At 44.0% G+C, this 24,415-nt stretch overlaps 1 protein-coding gene across 19 annotated transcripts in view; it reads right to left on the bottom strand.

Moving 5' to 3' along the window:
• The window catches only part of LYPD6B (LY6/PLAUR domain containing 6B), a 210,070-nt gene extending 196,038 nt beyond the window's left edge, over nucleotides 1–14,032 (bottom strand). For 10 of the 19 annotated variants that reach the window (XM_057744185.1, XM_057744169.1, XM_057744176.1 and 7 more), the window contains exon 1: nucleotides 13,906–14,032. The gene's annotated coding sequence lies outside the window, so the exon portion shown is untranslated. The remainder of the gene's footprint in view (nucleotides 1–13,905) is intronic. The other 9 variants (XM_057744172.1, XM_057744179.1, XM_057744181.1 and 6 more) reach the window with 5 other exon arrangements.
• Nucleotides 14,033–24,415: the final 10,383 nt, after the last annotated feature.

Below are 24,415 nucleotides of genomic sequence, written 5' to 3'. Positions count from 1 at the left end.
TATTAAAATTATGTTTATGATATATTGTTAACCAGGAAACAGAGGATACAAAATACAATAGGCAGTATGATCCTATTTCTGTTTTTTTAAACTATATATGTATTCCTGCCTCCATGGTACAGAAATAATAGAACAAGGCAGCCTAACACTATAGCCACTAGCCAACGTGCATATTTAAATTTAAATACATAAGAATTAATAAACATTAAGAATTCAGTTCCTCAGTTACACCAGCCACATCAAGCGCTCAGTAAGCACATGAGGACAATGGCTACTGTGCTCGACAGCACAGACGTCCATCACTGCAGAAAGTGCTACTGAAATGAGCTGATATAGAAGCATACACATTGAGGGCTTATAGGTGTCTTTAATGTTCTTCTCTTTATGTTTATTTTCCACTTTTCCTGTAATAAATATAAGTGTTGATTATAAAGGAATATTGATATTTTTTATGCTTTAAAGATTCTAAGTAAACTGACACAGGGGAGATGGGATCTGCATAAGCGCTCACTGGGCGCAGGCACCGCCCACCACAAATGCAGGGAGTCCCTCTGACCTAAGCCACCAAGGGCCGGTCCTCCCCTGCTGAGACAACCACGCTGCACCCACAGAGCGGGGGCAGCTTCGCAGATGGCTGTGTGATGGATGGACCACCAGGGCCACAGAACGGCCGTTTCTGCTCTTTTTGTCCAGATGTAGAGTTGCTTTCTGGGGAAGAGGATGTGCACCCTCCTCACCTGGCCACAGCCTGACGTCCTGCCTCCTAATAGAGCTTCTGGACAATAATCACCTTGCAACTGCAAGAGGCTTGGGGAAGAGGCACTCTCAAACTTTAGGAGATTAGCTCACGCTTTCTGGAGCACAACACGGAAATATACAACTAAAGCCTTAAAAATATGACAGCCCTTTAAGCAACTGGGTCACTTCTTGAAACTCTATTCTAAGGAAATAATCGTGGATGTGCTCAGAGATTTAGCTACAAGAATGTTCACGACAGAGCCGTTTATAAGAGCAGAAGGATGAATTCAAGCTAAAAGTACAAGATACAGCCTCATAGTGGAATATTTCACCAGCCATTAAAAATGATGCTGCACAGGAATATTTAATGATATAGAAAATGTTTATAAAGGTTAAGTTTTAAAAGTTTTAATACGGTGTGAAAAGTATCATTTCATTTTTTAAGAAAAAATATGTTTACACACATATGTTACGAAGAAGCGAAAATTATTAAAACATAAGCAGTGGCCACTACTATGCAGCGGGACAATATCTGATGCAGAAGATAACCTACTACTTCCCACATCTTCTATAACGAACATGTATCACTGTGGTAATAAGAAAAAAATTAGAATTACTGTTTTTAAAAAGATGAAATCATATTAATTTAAGACAGGAAATCATTGTCCTTAGCACTTGAAATAAAATTATCACATAGTTAAGTATTTTAACATTTAGCTGCCGGCTTCCTGGCTGCCAAGGCACAAAGGAAAATACAAGTTTCCACTATTTATCAGTTCTCCCCAGGAGATAAACTACCACCCTGGCACTAGATTCCAAGAGAAATGTATGATGTACACTTCTCAGTAACACTAATACCCACCCTGTAGAGCAGGACATCAGGGGATTACTCACAGCCCTCATCTTTGTTCTAACTACTCTTGTAGTTGCTTAAGAACCATGGTCTCCATACCTCACTAAGGGGCATATACCACACACACAGTGTCTGTTTTTTTTTCATAATGTACTTCCAGGCCTATTTTCCTACCATAGCAAAATAGTCCCAAAATGAATGAGATGTTTTCAATGAGACACCAATGATGCAATATCTGGCTTTTATGCAATAGTTTTATGGTGTCACTGTTTCACAAGAATACTCAGAAGACTGTCTCACAGATGCAGTGGATCTTGAGGAGTGGTATGATGTGACATACTTTGAGAATGTATGTTTCTTAATACATCTGTTTAAGAGCCTCTGAGAAAAAGTAGAAAAAATTAGGTCAATGGCTGTGAGTGGTTGCTCTAAAAGTTGATGGAAACCACAAAGAGGTAGAACTAAACTACCAGCCCTGAGGTGGCCCCTGGCAAGCTGAACCCTCACCATGAAAAGAAGTCCCTTCCAAACTACATCTGTCAGAGTCAGCGTCCCTGAAGACTCAGACACGGGGGACAGGGGTGAGGAAAACTGAGCCTATTACCTTCAGTTAATGTCTGTCCTTCCTACAGAAATAATATAAATTAGATTTCCCTCTGTATCCTACCTACAGTTTCTCTCAGATACTATAGATCCAAGTCACTCCTAGAGAGAACAAAGATTTTGTAGACGTTGGGAGACGATTAAAATAGCGTTCTTCTCCTTCCAAATCCTCCCCCCTCTCCAACTACCTTCTATTCCTTATGTCTGATGCTTACCTTCAAGGCCAAAATCAAGTCTTTCCTGACCAGCTCTGTGACCTTTCTTTTCTCTGTGACCTCTAAGAGCACATGCTCACTACACAACTCACTGACACTCATCCTGCGTGGCATGTGTCCCCAGACAGGCTGTGGCTGTGAAATGGTGGGCATCCCACCCAGCACCAGCCACAGGGTCTTGTGCATGAGTACCAAGGGGACAAGTTCTCTAAACTCCCGGTTTGTCCACTCCCCCTTGGAAAGTTATAGATAAGGTTACTACCATAACTGTTGGCAAAGCAATGGTGCTAAACGGCCAAAGTTCCTTGACTGGAAACACAGTTTTGTAGGGTTAAGTCAACAAATTAAATTTTTTGTGCTGTTCACTATGGAGAAAAAGAAGGAAACATTTTTCTTGACACCTAAGGAGTTCACAGTCTCTCGGAAAATAATGACGCCTATGTAGCTAATTAGAATAACGTGTTACTAATATGAAAAATGTGACAGGACACATAAAAACTACAAAGAAAAGCCATCAACAATGTTCCTCAGCAGATGCCTTCAATTTACATCCCACCAAATTTGGGCCACGGGACTCGAAATGATGTCTACGTAAAGACCAGGGGCCTTCCTCTCCTCTGACCTGATCCGCCCCTTGCAGAGCCCCGGCCTCTGAACTAGGCCATTCATTTGCAGACCATGCCACACACTGAAGCCCACCTGGTGCAGGACGCTGGCCAGGGCCGTGCGGAAGCTGAGCCACAGCCGAAGGAAGCAGCATTCCACCAGGCACAAGAAAACGCTGAGGAGCCAGGAGAGCTGTCGGGAAAGCCTTCAAAGCTTGTCTAGTGGAGGATGGGCTGGGTAAGCATTTTTCATACAACCAGTTTAGAGGCAGAAGACTTACAGGAAGTGCTGTTTCATAAAATGCTTGTCATGAAGATGAGTGTGTGTGTGCACGCACGGGCCCACATGCATGTGCACTGGGTCATGCAAATGGATTTTTTAAAACACTCTGCAAGGCTGTGAATTACACAAATTATTATTAGAAACACAAACTTCAATTCAGTAGAAAGAAAACACCTCAAACAAGTGAAACTGTCTCACAATGGGGTTTATTATTGAATGGCAGGCAGCTTCCAGCCCCTGAAGGACTCCAAGCAGCGCCAAAGCCACAGATTGTCATGGAGCATATCCACGTTAATGGAAAGTTACATGTGAAGAACTCTAAGTTTCCTCCCATTCTATGAGACTGTCGGCCTAGATTACAGGCACGTAACTACCACTGAAGGCACAATTAGGAGGAAACAACGCCACAAAGTCACAGGGGTGAATGTATACAGCCTGAAATTTCATTTGGTCGCTTATATTGCAGCAGCACCTCTGTGAAAGAAAAGTTATAAGTGATACTTAGACCGAGGGATGGCAACCTAGACATACATCAGCATCCCCTGGGGAGCTTGTAAAAGATACTCGTGCCTGGACCCTAACATATATCAATTAGAACACTGGGGCCCAAGATTTGCACTTTATTTCATGTTCCCCAGGTAAAAGTTGCAAACCATATGTATAAAATGTGAAGATGACATTTTATAAAGCACAGAGGGAAGGAAAACAGATCCAGGATTTTACATGAAGATCATAAAAAGAAAGAGCTGGAAAACATCAGATCAAGACTTTTGCATTCTGCTCAGGGTGTACAGCTGAAAAGAGCATCACTCTCATGCTTACAAATAAAACAGACAAACTGCAAGTTCATAACTCTCTTGAATCTATTAGACAGTTGAGGCCACAGAGGAACAAACTAGCCCAGAACTTGAGGAGAAACAGGTACCTGCAGCAAGAGACAAGACATGAGCATTTGTTTACCTGAGGCAGATACACCTGGACACCGCATAACAAGCATCAAGTAACAAATTACAATGGAACAAAGTGCTGGGGGAGTTGAAAGAGGGTGGAGAGAGACCACCCCGAGGCACGGTGCAGAAGGAAGACCTAAGGCTGACACTGAAACAATGAGAGAAGCCCTTCAGCAAACCAGCCCCAACTCTAAACTCAAGGCGTCACTAGAGGAATCTGAAGTCTGTGGTGCACTGAGGATAAGCTCACCAACACACCTCAAATCCAGTCAACTTCTGATCGGATTGATCAGCTCCCCACACTAAAGGCCTAGTGGAAACAGAAAGGTTTTCCCATTTCCAGGCATAAAAACTATTTATCTCAGTCTTTAACAAGATTTCCACATCTCAACAAAACATTACAGAGCAAGAAAAACAACACTGCCAAGAGACACAGCCATAACAGAACCAGACTCATATATGACACAGATGTAGAAGCTATCAGACCCAGAATTTAAAATAACCATAACTAACTGTAAAAGACCCTTGGAAAAAAGGGTAGACAACACGAAAGATCAAATGTATAATTTTAAGACAGATAGAAACTATAAGAAAGAATTAAATGGAAATGCTTGACAGGCTAAACACAGTAACAGAAATGAAGAGCGCTTTCAACAGTAGAAACAAAAGTGTCCAATAGCTGTGGAATATACCAACATAACCTAGGTTTAACTGAAATTTCAGAAGGAGAAAAGAAAGAGAATAAGGCCAAAGAAACATTTGAAGAAATAATTGCTGAGAATTTTCTAAAATTAATGACAGGTACCAAACACAGAACCGAGAAGCTCAAAAACACTGTGCATGATAAATACCAAGCATGTACATGCATGTGCACACACACACACACACACGTGCACACACATGAATGCACACACATGCGTGCACATGCACTTGCACACGCACACACATGCACATGCATGCACACACAAGCACACACGCAGAGGCATATCATATTAAAGCAGCTGACAACCAAAGACAAAAACAAAATCTCAAATGCAACGGGAGAAAATGAAACACTTTATACAAAGGAACAAAGAATTACAGAAGACACCTTGTCAGCAGGCATGCAAGTAAAAAAATGAAGCAACATCTTCAAAGCACTGAAAGATAAACTGTCAGCCCAGAATTCTATACCTAGTAAAAATATCTTCCAAAAATGAAGGGGAATTAATTGCAATAGGCAAACAAAAACTGAGAGAATTCACTGCCAGACCTACACTACAAGAAATACTAAATGAGTTTTTATAGGCAGAAGGAACACGATGCCAGACAGAAACTTGGACCTACACAAAGAACTGAAAAGTGCTAGAAATGGAATAAATGAAAAGGCAAATACAATTCTTCTTTTTCTTATTTTTAACTGCTATAAAAGGTTACTGAGTGTTTAAAGCAAGAGTCAGCAAACTATGGCCTGCAAACCAAATCCAGCCCACAGTCTGTTTTAGCATGACCTATGAGCTAAGAATGGTTTTTATATTTTTAAAGTGTTGCTTAGGAAGAAAAGAAGAACATGCAATAGAGACCATATATGGCCTCAGAGCAGAATATTTACTTTCTGGGCCTTTACAAAAAAAGGTTTGTTGACCCCTGATCCACAGCAAAAATAGCAGCAATGTTTTGTTTACAGCATATGTAGAAAAAAAGTGATAACAATAGCACAAAGGATGGAAAAGGATTAGGAATATGCTGCTGTAAGGTCCTTAGTCTACACAGGAAACAGTGTAATATTACTTGAAAGTAGACTCTATATATATAGCATATAGAGAGTAGATATACAGAGAAAGTAGATATGTATATATATAGAGAGAGAGTAAACATATACATATAGAGAGAGAGGCAGAGTGTAGATATAAGTAGATATATAGAGATAAACACTCCAGGGCAATCACTAAAAATGTTAAAGAGCATAAATAAAAAGTGGAGATAAAAGGGAATCATAAGAAATGCTCAAGTAATAGGGACAAATGGAACAAATAGGAAAATAACTAACAAGACAGCAGGTTTTTAATTAAGACAGATTAAAACCACAGTAAGTGTGAATGGTCTAACACACCAATTAAAAGACAGACATTGTCAGACTGATTTAAAAAGATCCAACTAACTGAGGTCTACAAGGAACCTGCCTTAAATATACATAGACGGGTTAAAATTAAAAGAATATAAAAAGTCATGGATGCAAACACAAAGCAAAAGAAAGCCAGAGCAGCTATATGATTAACACCCAAAGTAGACCCCAGAACAGGGAATATTAACAAGAAAAAAGAGGAATATTATATAAGGAGAACAGGATCAGTTTTCCAAGACAACATAATCCTAAGCGTGTATGCACTGTGTAATTAAAGAAACCTCAGTTAAAACTGGAACTGAGGGCCTGTAGGGGGCGCTCCCGTGCCCCACCATGCACCATCAATTATTATACACAGGAAGGTGTTGCCTGCTTTACTATCCAGCAAAAAGGAGAAAACTTCTCTCTGCTAGAGGACAGCCCAGCCAGAGACTACAGCAGCCCAACCAATGAGAAGCCTCTACACACTAGACTCCCAGCTTCCTGCAACAGGACTCTTTAGTGATTACAGCCCCTCCCAACTTTCCACGTTTCCCTATAAGCAAGTTCCACTTCCTTGTTCTTTGGATTTGCCAGTGGTCCACCATAGTTCACATACATGAATTGCAATTCCTTTGGCTATTCTGGAATAAACTCACTTTCACTGGTAAAATAACTAGCTATCATATTATTAACATCAACACCACTTAAGAACAGATGGTCAAAACACAGAAACCAAAAAGGGATAGAATTGAAAGAAGAAAAATCCACAATCGTAGTTGGAGATTCTAACATGCCTCTCTTAGTGATAAAACAAGTAGACAGAGAATCAGTAAGGACACAAGAGACCTGAACAACCCTATAACTTGGACACGACTTAACATTTCCAGAATATTCCACCCAACAGTAGCAGAATACACATTCTTTTCAAATGAACACTGTATTCGCCATAAACCATATTCTGGGCCATAAAACAAATGTGAACAAATTTAAAAGAATAAAAATCATGCAAATTATATTATGGGACAAAAAGAGAATTAAACTAGAAATCAGTAACAAGAAGACTTCTGGAAAATTCCCAAGTACTTGAAAATTAAATGACATACTTTGAAATAACACAGGGGTCAAAAGAAGTCTTAAGGGAAATTTTCAAATATTTTAATTTTAGACAAATAAAAATGAAAATACACCTATCAAAATTGTGGAATGCAGCTAATGCAGTGGTTGAAGGGAAATTTACAGCACTAAATGCTTATATTAAAACAAAAGAAAAATCTCAGATCAGTAATATAAGCTTACCCCTTAAGAAAATAGGAGCATAAATTAAACCCAAAGGAAGGTGAAAGAAGGAAGTAAAAGAGAGCAGAAATCAATAAAATTGAAAACATAAAAATAGACAAAACTAATGAAATAAAAATCTGGATCTTTGAAAGATCAATAAAGTTGATAAACTTCTAAACAGAGTAAGAAAACAATTGAAGACCCAAATGACCAATATCAGGAATGAAAAGGGGGAACATCATTACAGACCCCAAAGACATGAAATGAATAATAGGAGAATACCACAAACAATTCTATATCCATAAATTTGACAACTTAGGTAAAGAAGACCAATTCCTTGAAAGATATAAACTATCAAAACTTATCAAGAAAAACTGGGTAACCTGAATTGTCCTGTATCTATTAAAGAAGTTAAATTTGTAGTTTAAAAACCTTCCATCAAAGAAAACTCTAGGCCTAGATAGTTTCACTAATGAATTCTACTAAACACCGAAGGAGGAAAAAATAGCAATCTTACACAGTCTCTTTGAAAAATACATCACAAACAATTGGGTTTATCCAAGGAATACAAAGCTGGTTCCACATGTGAAAATCAGCATAATTCACCATAGTAAATATGAAGAAAAATCCCATGATTCTGTCAACATATGGAGAAAAAGCATTCAACAAAATTCAAAATCCATCCATAATAAAAACTCTCAGTAAACTAGAAATTCAAGGGAAATTCCTTAACCTCATGGGGCACCTACAAAAAACCCTCAACTAACAATACTTCCTAGTGAAACATTATTTCTCCCCTATTAAAATAAAAAAGGCAAGGATGTTCTCTCTCACCACTCCTATTCAACACTGTACTAAAATTCTTAGCCAACTAAATAAGGCAAGAAAAAGAAATAAAAGGCATCCAGATTGGAAAGGAAGAAATAAAGCTGTCTTTATTCACAGATGATGTGACTGTAAATTCCAAAGAATCTACAAATAAACCTCCTAGAATGATAATTGACTTTAGCAAAGTAACAGAATACAATGTCAATATACAAAAGTCAATTGTATTTCTATATACAAGCAACAAAAGCACCCCCAAAAATAAATTAAGTATAAATCTAACAAAATATGTGGAAGATCTATATCCTGAAAACTACCAAATGCTGATAGAAAAATAAAAAAAGAAATAGATTGTGTTCACGCACTGGAATACTCAGTATTGTGAAGATGTCAATTCTTCCTAAATGAATTTACAGATTCAATGCAATCCCATTCAAACTCCCAGCAGAACTTTTTGTAGATACTGACAAGCTCACTCTACAACTTATATGAAAAGGCAAAAGAACTAGGAGACCCATAACAAGTTTGAAAGGGAAAAAAATTGGAGAACTTATATCACATGCTTTCAAAATTGACTACAACGTCACAGTATCAAGACAGTCTAGTGTTGACATAAAGTACACATATAGACCGATGAAATAAAACTGAGAATCTAAAAATAAACTCTTACAATTATGGCCAATTGATTTTCAACAAAAATGTCAAGACGATTCAATAGGAAAAGGACAGTCTTTCCAACAAATGGTGCTGAAACAACTGGAATTCCACATGCCAAAAAACAAAAAATTTCCTTGACTCATAGTTTACATCTTACATAAAAATGAACCCAAAATTAATCATAAACTTAAGTGTAAAACATAGAGCTATGAAACTTCTAGAAGAAAATGTAGAAAAATTTCAAGACTTTTAGTTAGGCAAAGAATTCTTAGCTACAACAAAATTCTGATCCATAAGTAGATTGATAAATTGGTTTACCAAAGTTAAAAAACTTTTACCCTGAGAAAGACACTGCTATGGGAATAAAAAGATAAGGCACAGTCTGAGAGAAAATTTATTTGAAAATCACATTTCTGACACAGGACATACAACCAGATTATGTAAAGAACTCTCAAAACTCAACAATAAGAAAACAAACAACCCAACAAAAAAAGGTAATCAAAATTACCTTTGCCTAACACTTCTATAATATAAATTTTTATTTGAATTTGTATATTTTTCCCAGCCAGTTATGAGTCCACACTCACCTTCTCACTAATTTTCTATTTATACTATATTATTTTGACTATGGAATTAGGCTTTTGAGCTCTATTAACCTTTGGTGCACTTTATACTGACCTAAAGAATAATAATACTATTCATTTTCTTTGAACTCAGAAGATAATTTTCATATACAACTTTAGTATACAGACTGCTTTTTCTTATCAAATAAAATAGGCTCTTTACACACACCTGCAAATAAGTTGTAACTTTCTGAGACATCGAAACTTTATGCTGCCACCTTTTAAATAATGAACCCGGAGCATGACTCAGCACATTCTTAATCACCATACTTCCTTCTTCCCCTGCTACCAAATCTAAACAATTCTGGAACACAACGATGAAAGAAATGACCCTTATTTTCCCTTTGCTCATATTTCTTCACTTATTTCTCATCACCTGGCACCATGTTTTGTAAGTCACTGTAAATCACGTTTGGGAACAATGTGAGGTACAGCAGAACAAACAGATTCTGCATGAAAGAAATCCTTTAAGATCAAGTTATTCAATATGTAACCCTCTTCCTCCAAGTGAATGTCTTTTTTGGGCCAATACCATACCCACTCAGGCCATGTTTCTCTGCTGGAAACCAGAGAGAGAAGAAGCCTTGAAGATTTCTAGCACTATGCCCAGTTTGTTTCCAACCACTGCAGTCTTCTCTTAACCTTATCTTATTTTTCATTAGAGTACTTCTCATCAAAACAGAAATATGCCTCCTTCCAGCAGAGTGTGAGCTCCCTGAGAACAGACATTTTGTCTTTCTTATGCACTCTCTTTATCCCCAGAGCAGCCTCTGCCACACAGCAGGTGTGCAATAAATCCTTGTAAATGAACGGCTGCCGAAGGCATCTCTCCACCTCGTCCCCTCACACTCTGCCAGTGGTCCTGGGCAGCCCTGGGCAGGACTGCTGATGGAAACAACAAACCATGCTGCCTTCCACTCCCTCCTTTCTCCCAGCATTAGTGACTAGGTCTTTCTGCCAATGGCTGCGCTAAGTAGATACTGAGGATGGGGGATCATGAGACGTAGCATCCTGGTTGCCCAATCTAACTCCAAACGCTCACCAATGTCCGCCATGTCAAATGGAAAACAAAAAGCGGCTCTCACTTCATACTTCAAATGACAACAGGCTAAATGCTTTAAAAGCAGTAGACAGTGGAGGCTGCTTTCCTACTAAACGCCACTGTAAAGTATTCCCCCGCTGGACTATCAGGAGAATCATTTTCTAGTTCAGGATCTACCACTAACGGCTTCTTCACCAAGTCCCGGCCTGTCCGTTTGAAGACAGGCAACAAAGCCGAAACAAAGACATGATTTAGAGCAAATGTTCTCAATAAGGAGCAGGGGAGAAGGTGAAGGGGGCACTGGGGAGTGGGAGGCACCGCAGAACCAGCTGTGAGGCTTTTTCAAACTACACACAGCCCCTCCCTCAACTCCTCTCCCCCACTCCCTCCCACAGTTACCCCCCCACAGGGAGCCGCTGTGGCTGTTCCTACGGGAGTATCACAACTCAGAGAACCTTCCCCAGGTTCTCTGAGGAGTGGGACTGAGATTCAGGCTTCTTAGTGATACCCAGGGTGGCATCTCACACAGGGTTCTCCTGTCTCTACCTGCGCCTCCGACCTCAGCTCCTTCCCTCCCCTCAGCCACACCCTCCACTCTCCTATTGTCCTGAGCGTCTCCTGCTCGCCCATGAGGCCGTGTCTTTCATCATCCGTCACCACCTGTGGGAGACACGGGTGACCGCCTACCTAGCAGCCCAACAGGCAGTCCCGCTCTCTGCCTTGCTGACAGAATTCTGATTTTCAGATATGGGCACCCATGGGCTCAGGGAAGGTGACCCCTCCCCAGCCCCAGAACACTGCTGGGCCACCACAATCACAGCCACCCACTTCTCTGCAGGGACTGGCTGAGCACGGGCCTATGACCATTCTGGCCAGTGACGCAGGGAACTTCTGAGAAATTCTGTCCTTTGTTACCTACAGAATCACTGAGAAGCAAGCCGTCTCCCTCCCTTTTTGCTTTGGATGCTATCACGTGAAGGCGTGATGGAGTTCCAGTCACCCTGTGGCAGCACAGGGAAAACCAAGAGAATCTTCAAGAAGCCAACCCAGAACTGTGGCCAGAACTTTGAACCTACCTCTAGACTTCTTAAGCTAGATAGTAACTTACTTACAACAGAAAGTACCCTAACATACCCCACTGCTTAGTCTGGGAAGTCCCTCCAACTTTTCCTCCTAGAGCAGCCCTACTCATCTCCAGTTCAGAGCTCAACTACTGTTTCCTTGGGAAGTCTTTGCTTGTCCCCAGATGGTTAAACAGTCCCAGACTCTGTTATCTGCACAGGCTTCTTAGTGGTACCAGAGTGACATCTAACACAGGGTTCTCCTGTCTCTACAGCTACCTCTCCAACCATCTGCCTCTCCAACTCCACTGTGAGCTTCTCAAAAGCAAACATTTTCACCCTTGGCAGAGGCCCTGGCATATGTTGGGCATTTATTAAATGTTGAATGAATGAACCAACAAGCAAACAACAAAACAAGGAATCAAAGGATGAACATGCAGGATGCCTTCCATGCCTTGGATAAGACTTGACGATTGACAGACAGAGTATAGCACCCAGGCTGCCTACAATCTACTAAAGACTTCCTTTAGGTGGTGGTGAGCAAGGCAGAGATAGTGAAACGAACAGGTCCTATTTTTAACTGCCCAGAAGTCAGAACTCTCATTGGCAACTGTCTCTGCCCAATCCCTGGCAGCTGGGGTGCGACTGTCTATCACAGTGGCACCTGAGCCAAGTACCACCTCCGTGGCAGAAACCCACTCCCTGTCCACTGAGATGGCTTGTTATCATTCCACACTAAGAATCAGTCAACACAGAAGGAAAAAGAGCCAAGATATACATGAGAGAGAACAGGTCCTGCAACCTTATGTGTGCCCCTGGATCAAGCTATACTTGAAGCTAAAACCCTCAGCCTTTTCGTTTATGTGACCCAATCAACTTCTATACTGCATAAGGCAACTTTCAAGTGACCAAAACCCAACCTAAAGAAAAGAATTCTCACAAATACATTCAGTAATGATGAAAGCAGGCTGATAACACCCCTTCTATATTCAGGACCTGTGCACGGTCACCTCTCAAACTTGGCTTCTAGGAAGGTGTCAGGAAGTAAGACAGCCTGGAGGAGACCTAGCCATGAACAAGTCAGAGTGGAAAAAATAGCACCCCTCAAAACACACATCACCCCCAGCCCTTTCCCTCCTAAAGTGGGAAGGAAAGAGGGTGATCTGAGCCTCTTGGATCCCCCTTCTGTTCAGAAATAAGTGGGGACCTCTGGGAGGCACAAAGTGTTCTATTAACACATATGAAAAAAAGTGGAGAGAACCTTCCTCAAACAACGTGCTTTATGAGCATCATATAACTGAAGGCTGTCTTAATGATTATAATACCCTTTTCACCTTCAAGCAAACGGAAAACCAGCGAAGTAAAGTAACTTGCTCAAGGTCACACAGCTAGTAACTAGAATTTAAATTCTAGACATTTTCCACTTTATCACTCCGATGGCCAGGGCCTGGGAGATGGCGTGCATCCCTCCGCAACCCCCCCAACCCCCCCACAGCGCCCCAGGAAACACACACACCTGGATGGAGTCTTACTACCTCAGCCCCCTGCAGTCAGAGCAGCCTCGCATACCCAGTGTTTTGGAAGCCCCAGGTAACTAACCCAGGTGTATGTCGGATACTCAACACCAGCACCAAAAGTAAAGAGCCGGGCAGGGGGAGCAGCGGCACCTGCGCGGGTCCCTGGGAAGCGCCGCAGAGGGAGAGGCTGGAGCTCTCCGGGCGCCCCCGTGGGCCTGAACCCCCGGCTCAGCTCCGCGCTCTCCCCAGCAGTCGGCCCCCAGCCTCCCCTCTCCCCAGCAGCCCCGCGGAAACAGCGCCTCCGCGCCGCCCCGGCCGCTCGGAAACCCACGCAGCCGCGGCCCTGAACGCGCGTCCGCCCCCAGCTCCTGCCCGGTGCGGACGTTCGCGGCCGTTCGCCCCCGCACAGCGACGGGACCCCGACCCCTCCGCTGTGCCGCGGCCCCGGCGCGCCAGGCAGGGGCGCCGCGCTTTGCCCGCCGCAGCCGCGCGGCCCCGCAGGGCACCGGCGCGAGGCCCACCGGCCCCCGCCGACCGCCTCCCCCGCCCGCTGCGCCCGCCCCGCTCACCTGCCCGCCGGGCCTGTCCGCGCGCCCGCCCGGCTCCCTGCTCCCGACTCCGGGTCCCCGCTCCGTGCGCGCCCGCGGCGGGCCGGCGATGGTACAGCCGCGCGGGGCGGGGCGGGGTGCGGCTCCTCCCCGCCCCGAGCCACCTGGGGCGCCCGGGAGGGGGCGGGTCCGGGACAGGTGGGCCCCGCCCGCCAGCGAGCAGCGCGGGGCTCCGGTTCCTCTGGGAACCTCGGGGATCCTCCGCGGGGTGGAAGGGAGGCCCGGGCGGCCGCGTAATAGGGGACACCTGGGACGGTTAGTGCTTGGGAGTCGGCAGGGAGCCAGGGCCCGGCCTGTCTCCACACAGCCTGTCCCGCTGGGGAAATGGATCGCAGAGCCTGGGCGCGGGACCCCGCTGAGCAGGAAGAGGGGAGGCCAGCCCCTTTCTTTGTGAGCTGTAGAAATGGAGAACTGAGACCCTCAGGATGAAAATGATGGGGCCAAGGGGACGTTCGTTCAGAACTGAAAGAGCTCAGAAAGTCCTATTCAGACTATTCCATCCTCCCCCAGCCCCACTTCACTCGGCCCTCAAATGATTTTCCCCTTTTTAAAATAATAGCTTTAAGCTACAAATAAGATCATTTCAGATAGTGATGTCCTCCGCACCTCTAGCAGGAACTTCTACTGTCCATGTTGATTCACCAGAGGTAAACAAAACGGAGGACAGATCAGGTGCTTGGTTAATACCTGATGAACAAATGAGGTGTGACCAGGTCTTTTGAGTCCAGCCTCCTGCTGGTCCCCCCAGGCCAGAGTCTGCTCCAGCATCAGCCCCACTTTGTCAGAGAGCCCAGAGTCAAGCTGCCTGGCTTCCAGGCCACCCATCCTCTCTGTATTGCTTACATCCCCTCCGAATGCCACTCAAGCAGCTGGCTTGTGGGAAGTCTACACACCCAGGGCAGCTTTGGAAGCTGTCAAGCAAATCTTTAACTTCTGAAGATGTCACAGGCAGAGGAACTCAGACACGTAATGCCGTCCTGCCTGCCTCGCACTGTGCAAACACAGCCCAGAGTATGGGCGACTGACCCAGCATCCCACAGCTGGTAGCAGAGCTGAGTTGGAGGCCCTGGCGTGCTGCTGGGACCTGTGGCCGGGAAGTCTTGAACTGCAGAAATGGGGCTTGGGTTTGGTCTGAGTTTTCTAGTCTGTGGCCTTTCCAGGCCTCTCAGAGGTCAGGTGTGACCTGAGCCATTTGCATTTACTGAGGCCTTGACAGTTTCACAAATATGTGTCAGAATAGAATGAATGTGGTATATTTTTTTAAGTGTTCCACTGAACAAACGAATGGCCTTCACACATACACACACACACACACACACACACACACACAGAGAGCAGGTGCTGTGTGATGCTGCTACTCACATGTTAATTTCAAGGCTCATCAAAGAAACCCTGAGCCCACTACAGGAAACACCGCACAACTTTAAAGCTGCATGGAGAACATTCCTTCTTGCAACTATTTCAATACACTTCAATAACTGCACATTAAACCTCAGAAGCCATAACTGGAGGCTGTCTGTCAAGGAGAAGTCAGGGCCAAGTGGCCTGCCCACCCCTCCCCCCAACAATAGACTCAACACTCTCAAGGCCTGGACCCCCTGCATGAGTGAGTCCTGCACAGATGGGTGTTTAAGATGTGGTGTCGCCTGGCTGGGCAAGGCCAACCTGGAAAAAAGTCCCAGAGGATGCCCCACCTAGATGTGCCCTCCTCCAGCTGCACTCCCTCTATGGTGGGTGGGGAGGCTGGTGTCCCAGGGTGGGGCTGTGAAGGGGCCTGCCCTTGGGACAGCCACTTGCACCAGCAGGTGAGGCTGAGGTCAGGAGCCCCTCCGGGTCTCACCCACGTGAAGTGGACCCAGCCCTTCTTGTGCGTCGGTTTCAGTCAGCGGAGCATGTGATCCCCGTGATGCAGGATCCTCCTGCTGTGTGTGTGATCTTGGCTGATAGGTGTTGCCACCCAGGCTGGCCTGGGAATCACCAGGAAAGTACAAGTTCTGCCGTGGTATTTGTGTTTCTCTCTCTCTCCCCAACCCCCACCCCACCCCACCCCCACCTTCCCCTGGGCTTGCTGAGTAGCCTAGGCATCTTCCTCAGTTATACATTTCTCCCACTTGGGAAATGTGTATGCATGAAATCAGACAAGGTCTCTGCTTGAAGTTCTTTGCTTGAAAGGGGTATCCAAAATATGAAGGAATGCACGTGAGCACAGTGCCAGCACGAAGCACCGGCTCAATAAACGGTGCTCTTATTATCTTTAATGGAGCTCAGCCTGGCAGTGCAGAGAGCCAGCTGATATCTGCTAGTTATTAAGGTGCTGGAAATAGGGACAAAACCATTGATAGGCTTCCGAAGAATCTAGGCTAAATTAATTAATCCTTCCAAATAACTGCATGTGTTGCAATTCTCTGCTGATCTCCAGGACAATGATTTGAACTATGAAATCTTCAGGTTCTTTTCCATCTCTAGACCTCTGAGAGTATAATGGAAGAGAAACTATCCAAAGAGGAAATAATCCCCAAATTTTCTGAGCCTTGGGATATATTTACCTTCCTAATTTTTCCTACTTTTACAAAGGGCTCCATGTGTACATTAATACATTTTCTGTGCACATTTTTCAATGAAACAATGCATATAATATACCTAGGATAGTTCCTGGCACACAATAACTTCTCTATTAATTATAACTAATATGGGAGAGGTATAGGGAAGTGACCAGAAATACTAGGATCAGAAAGAGCCATGAATTCAGGTAGGCAAATCTGATAATCACTTTATTAGGTAATCCAGAATTTTAAGTTCACTGGTTCTGGAATCAGACCATTTAGATTAAAATCCAGTCACCGCTTACAAGGTCTGTTAATCTCTCTATGGCCCAGTTACCTCATCCATAAAATTAAGATAATACTGGTATATCATAGGAAAAGGCTGAGAGACATAAAAAGAATAGCTAACTTTCAGGAAGCAGCTAGAATTGTGCTACCACAATTCTAGGTGCTTAGATTCTCTTTTGAGAGTATTCTTTAGAGTAGGGAATTCTTCATCAAGGATCACAGACTCTGAAACTGGATTCAGTATTCTGTGTCTACATACATTTTTTTTCTGAAGAGAGCATCCACAGCTGTCCCCATATTTGCAAACCGCCTTGGGCCTCAAGACAAATTAGGAATCACTGCCTTCCAGACTCAGCCAAGGGTTTTAGAGCTGGAAGAGCTGTGAGGGTTCACACGGACCAAACATCGTTAAGACGGAGAATCATCCAGGTGCCTGCTCAACATGCAGATCACTGCTCCCGAGATTCCCAATTCAGAAGAGCAGAGGGGTTTTGGAATAAGCACTTCAGGTGCAACTCACCGATAGGTGAGCCTAGGAAACTGATCTCACCCAACCTTCTCATTTCTCAGGTGAGGAAACAGGCGTAGGGATAGATTCACTTGTGATCACCTTCCAGCCCACATCTGCCAGGGAGCCTCCTTTCCGTCTGAGTGCAGTCCTTAGCCCACCTGAACCAAGGGAAAGACGTGCTTCTCCCTCCACAACCCAGCTTCACACAAGGAACACTCAGCAAACAAAACAGGCTTCTTTCAAGAGGAAAATAAAATGTGCAGCTACCTCTGGGTTAGCCCTTTAAATCTCAAAGAAGCCTGGACCTTTCTTGCCAGGACTTCGGATACCTCCCTCCAGCACCCACGCCCCTCAGCCCGGCCCACCCTCCCCACACACCCCTTCGTATCTAGCTCTACTATTTGAACAGCTGAGGCTATTCAGCTAACACTTCCAAGTGATATCCTACAAAAATGTAGATGTTTTGTTCCACTTCCTAAAGTTACAGGCTAATTAGACCCTGAAACAGAGGACTTGGGTCTGATGCCATTTCATTGTGTGAGGCCCACAGTGGGAAACAGTTCTTTCTTGGCAGATCTTGGCAAGTACTGAGTCTGAAGCAAGAACAGGGCAGGCAGCAGCTGCAGCAAGAGTGTGGTTATGTTTCAGGGATGCCCCAAAACGTCAGCCCAAGTACCATCAGACAAAATCCAGAATATTCTCTCCTTGACCGGTGAGATTCTCTCCTTGCTTACCAAGGGCAGCCAAGAATGCGGGGTGTCTTTGGGGTTTTCATGTTCACCAATCACAAAGTCCTGATATAGCAAAAAGTTGAAATGACCTTCCCAAAGTGAGTTGAACACACCTCTCACGTACAAGGCAAGCAGGAGAAATTTCCAAGGCGGCATGCTGCAGCCATTCCATTTCCCTGAGAAGACTATAAAAACATGCAGCTGGCCCCCTCGGGCCTGTGCTTGACCCTGAGGCTGGGCAGCAAATCAGCTTTTCCATATTTATCCCTCAGTATTATCTTTCACCCTCTCGAGGACTGTGGATCCGTGTGAATTTGCTTGGCTGTCTAAAACACATCAGCTGGGAATGGGCTTGCCCTCCTTTGCTTGGTTTCAGAGTGAGCCCTGAAGCGTGGACGACAAAGGCATGGTTCTGCTTACAAAGTTGTTGGCTACAGAAATGCCCAAATGCCTTTGTTGTTGTATTTGTAAACCCAGGAAAGAAGCCCTTGCTTATTCCAAATTTACTTCTTACTTTCAAAGGCAACACACATATAACAATCACCTTTTTAATTTGCTAAGTCAATGAGGAACTGAAATATCAGTGTGGAGAAAATTCTTTGTGTAAAATCAGAGTTCTAGTATAACAAACACACCAAGCAAAATCTGCCTCAGGACCCTTGCACTTAACTGTTCCTTCTGCTTGGAACTGTCTCCAGATCTTTGCAGGCCTGGCTCCTTCATTCATTCACAGAGGCCTCCCCTGACCACCCAAGCCACCTAGTATCACAGCAGTCGGTTCTGTTTTCTTCATAGCACTTAAATGCAGTGAATCACTTCAGAAAGTGGTGACTGGTTTATAATTTGCCTCTAAGAAAATGAAAACTTTGTCTTATCTTATTTACCACCTCTCCCCAGCTCCAAAAATCAATGCTGAGTACAAAGTAGGTGCTCAAATCTTTATGGAAAACTTGGTGAATGCTCAATTTTTGCAGCAGTCTCCAAGGGCATCACGTGGAGATGTCAGCTGCTCCTGTATGTTGCTTAGGTCTGAGAATAAGCTCTGGTCTAGGAGTGAAGCAGGATTTCGGCTCAGTCTATGTTCCTCAGCAGACATGTGACCCTGGGGGAGTTTAGCTTCCTAGTTAAGAACATGCGCTCTGGGGACTTCCCTGGAGGCTCGGTGGTTAAGACTCTGTGCTTCCACTGCAGGCGACACAGGTTTGAACCCTGGTCAGGGAACTAAGATCCCACACGCCGCATGGCACGATCAAAAACAAACAAACAAGGCACGGGCTCTGGAGCAGCTCCACCACTTCCCAGCCCTGTGATGTTGTACCACTCACTTCACCTCTCCCAAATCCCTTATATTGGAGCAGCACTTTTATAAGATGCTTTCACACGATTTCTCATCTGATCCTCACAACAAAACTGAAGAGTGGAGGGCAGTGAGCTACAAATCTTCGTAATTCAGGTATGGAGATGAGGTCATTGAGATGCTGCACAGTTAAACAACGTGACCACATCCCCCAGTTCATCCATGGGAAGTAGAGTTGAACGCAGGTCCCAAGTCCATCATTCTTTCCATTTAGAATGACTGAGGAGCGTCACTGCCTGATAGCCAGTACTCCAGTGGTATTTTGCCGCTGTGAGCATGTCCCAGAAGGGGGCATTGCAGGGCAGCAAGGATGCCTAGGCTGCTGGTTCGGGTCTGGCTTGCAGACAGCCAGTTTGGCACTGGCTGAAGAAATTAGCATCCCGTGACCTTAGACACATCTGCCATCAACCTGTCCTTCCCTGCCCTGCAGTAGTGCATGAGAAGCATCCTCAGACAGGAGAAGCACAGGTAAAGGGAGTCTGTGGTAAAGTGGGGGGCTCAGGGGGAACCCCACTAGTGCTGTTCTTGTCCCTTTTTGTAGCCGGATGTGCACATGCATGTGTGGTACGATTGGCATGTTTACTTTTTCTAAAACTCAAAGCACTAAAGTGAGCTCCTATTAATCATCGTGACAGGGCTGGAGGTTAGGTACCGGGCACCTATTATCAGCACAGCTCCGAGAGCTTTCTCCAAGGCCTCACACAGATCTGGGGACGAGGGGAACCCACCCAGGGCCCGCTCAGACTTTCCCTTAGAGCCGGCTCAGCTGGGACAAGAGAACCCTGCTTTATTTTTAGCTTGAGAAGCCGAGGAACACAGGTTATATATTTTAAAATGCAACCAGAGATAATTAGTGTCCCAAAGAGAAAAAAAAATGTCAACATGGATAAGTGAAATTCTTACTACACAGTTTGAAAACCGTGACACAAGTGATTGCTGTACTTCTAAGTGTCCGTCACGTATGAAAAATATTCTGAGCACCGCGCTGCTGCGGGCAGCCTTCCTCCAGAAACCCTGCAGTTGTACGTTATTGGGCACCCCTGCTGGGAGGCATCTTTGTTATTATTTCGATGATTCTTTCCTAGATGCTTTTGGTTGCTTAAAGCAGTTCAAATAACAACAAGGTCTCAGAGTCCCATGAAAGGAGAAAACAGAAAAGTTGCAAAGGAAGAAAGCTTTGTATAAATTCTTTACGAAGGGATTTTTGAGGCTGGTTGCTGGTTACCACTACACACACACACACACACACACAGTGCTGTTCTGAAAGGCAGTGTTACTAGCTGTGGAGAACACACACCCTAGGACCAGTCTACTGGTTTTAATCTTGGCTTCTCCTCCCAGCCGTGAGACCTTGGACACGTTAATTAACCTCTCTGTGCCCGTTTGCTCCCCACTAAAGTGGAGATAATGATGCCTACCTCATGGGGTTATTAGGAGGATTAGGTGGATTAATACACGTAAAGCAGTTAAAACAGTGTCTGGCACACTGCCAGGACAGTCTGCCGCCTTAATCCACTGCGTGCTGCAGCTCTCCTGGCATTATGAGGTGCTGGTGCTGGTACACGTCACTGGGAGCAAGGTTGCCAATTTCTCTCATCCTGAAGGAATAAAGTATCGTCTTAGGTGAATTTTTTTGAAACGCTATCCTATGAGAATGATTTTCAGTCTGGTCATGGGGAGAGGTGAGGGTCTGAAGGGTACCAGAAAGACGGCAGGGCTCCAAACAGAACCTCCTTCAGTACTGGGGAAGCAAAGCAGGTGAGGGATTCCAGCCTTTGCATTCACGGCGCATCACAAGTGGAAGGATCCACAGGGATTACCTGCAAGTCTTTTATTTTGAGCCCAGCTAACCTAGAAATTGCCGTTTTCTCTGCAGACCGGCTGAAGAACCACCAAATGCCAAAGGGAAAGTAAAAAATCCCATGGCTCAGGATGCCTTTTGTCAAGTGAGCCCACATTTTTTCATCTAATGTGTGTCACGCAAGAGAAACCTCCCCCTCCTGTTCAATTTATTATGTACATAAGACAAATCACAAGATGCAACCTGTCACAAATGCTAGCATCAAACTTGCCAATACACACGTCACCAGTGATTGCCTCGGCAGATTATAGCTTCCATTCCACATTCTCCCACAGATGCTCCAGCTCTGTGGAACTAACCTCCCAGGCAGAGCCCGAGCACCGTTCAGAGCTTGATGGGACAGGAAACCTCGAGAAAGCCTCGCAGGAACTCGGGGGACAGTGGGGGGTGTTAGTGCAGGCCTGCTGCACTGCACAGCTGCTTACCCTGGCACCTCGGGGGCCCCTTCCCCATGGTACTGAAATGTGCTTTGTAACTGGGTCCTTTCAGAGGACTGCTTTCCCACCTTAAGTAAACAGACTTCAGCCGAAATATTCACCCACGATGTTCGAAGTTTTACTCCCTAAGTCACCTTTAACAATCTGGTATCTGGTAACTGCCTCTTCCAAGTTCTTTGGAGAATAACAAATTCAAGGAGGTGGATAAGACATCATAAAAGCACATCATTTGCAGTGTCCTCAGTTCCACTTATAAGACCTTCACTTGGCATCCATCTTTCCACTTTTAATTGACGAAAGCAGTTTACTATCTGGCTCCCATGCAACATTAACCAAACTCAAGAACGAGAATAAGGGTGTTTTACATACACAAGGCCACGTGGGGCCACAGGATTTCAGTGACCCGAGGTAGGGAAGTCTCCTTGCTAAGAGAGCAGATAAAAATAATCCTGTGTCCTGAGCCACTACGGAGGTGCCTTACAAAACTAAAAATAGAACTACCATATGACCCAGCAATCCCACTACTGGGCATATACCCAGAGAACACCATCATTCTAAAAGACACATGCACTCCAATGTTCATTGCAGCACTATTTACAATAGCCAGGACATGGAAGCAACCTAAACGTCCATCAACAGATGAATGGATAAAAAAGATGTGGTACATATATACAATGGAATATTACTCAGCTATAAAAAGCAATGAAACTGGGACATTTGTAGAGACATGGATGGACCTAGAGACTGACATACAGAGTGAAGTAAGTCAGAAAGAGAAAAACAAATATCGTATATTAACACATATATGTGGACTATAGAAAAATGGTACAGATCAACTGGTTTGCAAGGCAGAAATAGAGACACAGATGTAGAGAACAAACATACGGACACCAAGTGGGGAAAGCGGAGAGGGAATGAATTGGGAGATTGGGATACCAAATTGTACACTCTAAATATATGCAGTTTACTGTAAAAAAAATAAAATAAAATAAAATAAAAAAAATCCTGTGTCCTGCAATTTGTTACTCTTCAACGGCTTCACACTCTGGCATCCTCTCACAAGATCTCAGACCTGTACATTAATAGTAATAACACCCCAACACTTCCCAAAACATGCCAATAACCTTTCAACATATGCAGAGCTCCAATGCTCTAGTTGATGGATGCCAATGAGCTAAAACGTATTATTAAAATAAATGTCTTTTTTGGACAAGAAGAAATTCAGAAATTCAGCTAATACACTGGTCTACTGTACTTTAACTCAACCCTACTTTTTAAAAAGTTAAGTTCGCACACTGACATCAGCGAATGTCTTTTCAGTGCTCAAGGAACAAATGTCAGGTTTTCTTCAATCCTCAATGAAGGAAAAATTTAAAAACAGATATTCAAGCAAAGTAAAAGACAAAAAGGTCACAGCTGACCTTGCTCCGGCTTTGAATCTGAGCTGCTGCTCACTGAAACGAACTCCTTCAAGGCCAGAAAATGGCCCACCCTCACAGTGGCACTGAGGCCTTCAAGGAGAGTGCCGTTAAGATGACTCAAATAAGAAAAAACAGACCAGCCAAAGTTTAATTCAATTTTATTTTCCACTTTTAGTATTTTTCAAATTATACAACATGCAGTCCGCCAGAGTATCCATACATCTTCATTCTAGAACCTAGAAGATTACCAAAATTTTCCACGGGCCAGGGGAGGGTTACTTCCAGAATTTTTGTTACATGTACTATATTACAGCATCGTTATGTGATATAAACTGCCCTTCTCCCCCTCACACCACCAAAACAATTCTGTCCACAATTTTTTTTTAATGAAAGCTACTGTACAGATACACAAAGCCCAGAGAACACACATCTGCAGTACACACAACATACTTTACAAACTAGACATGTATAATTCTACAGAATGCCCTATTCCCCTTATATCTGCACATGGCGAAAAGTATTTTAAACTGATAAGACAATTCGTAAATGTGTAAGCAGACTTCATGGAGCGGTGCTTCCTTTAGCTGTTACCTGGCCCTTATTCAATACTTTAAAAAAAAAAGTCTATAAACTGTTAGCGTTCAGTGAAGGCATTTTAGACTCTGATGGTTCCTTCAGCTTGTTCACAATATGCGGGGTAAGACAACAAATAAATGAAATCCTCCCCCTGTCCCCCACCTCCTGCCAACAAACAACTTCCCTCATGTGTCATGAAGCCAGAGTCTAAATGTCTTCTGTTCTGGTTAAAAAATACACTTTAATGAGGGGACTGTTAAGAATTTTTATTTGCTTTCGGTTATTCCTCTAGGAAAGGAGAGGTAATAATCTCCCCGTGAGTCTTGGTGATGGCTTAGTCTGGCTTTGGACAGGAGTATCACTTCCTCATGTGAAGGTAGGGCTTCAAAAACTCTCTAGATGCTACAGTCCAGACAGACATTTTTATTTCTTCATTATCCCAATATTTCTATGAATTCTAATTTTCTTAAGCACATGATACTATTTCATTTAAAAGTCTTAATCCACACTTGTTCTCCCTACTACCTGCCATTCCACAAGGCGAATTGTACAGCATTGGAAACGATGATGCATTTGTACAGAATTCTCCAGTAACCGACCAAAACACACTTGGCATTCATATATTTTAGTCTCCAACCATACATGTTGACGTCACAAAAAAGCATTCCTCTAACTTACCAATCCACCACCCTGCAGGGAGACATTATTTGTAGAAATCATCTGGTTGTTCCCTTTTAGCATCAAAG

The sequence above is a fragment of the Hippopotamus amphibius genome, chromosome 8 (genome assembly GCF_030028045.1).
Source record: "Hippopotamus amphibius kiboko isolate mHipAmp2 chromosome 8, mHipAmp2.hap2, whole genome shotgun sequence".
Lineage (NCBI taxonomy): Eukaryota > Metazoa > Chordata > Mammalia > Artiodactyla > Hippopotamidae > Hippopotamus > Hippopotamus amphibius.
This window is presented reverse-complemented; position numbering and strand designations above follow the sequence as displayed.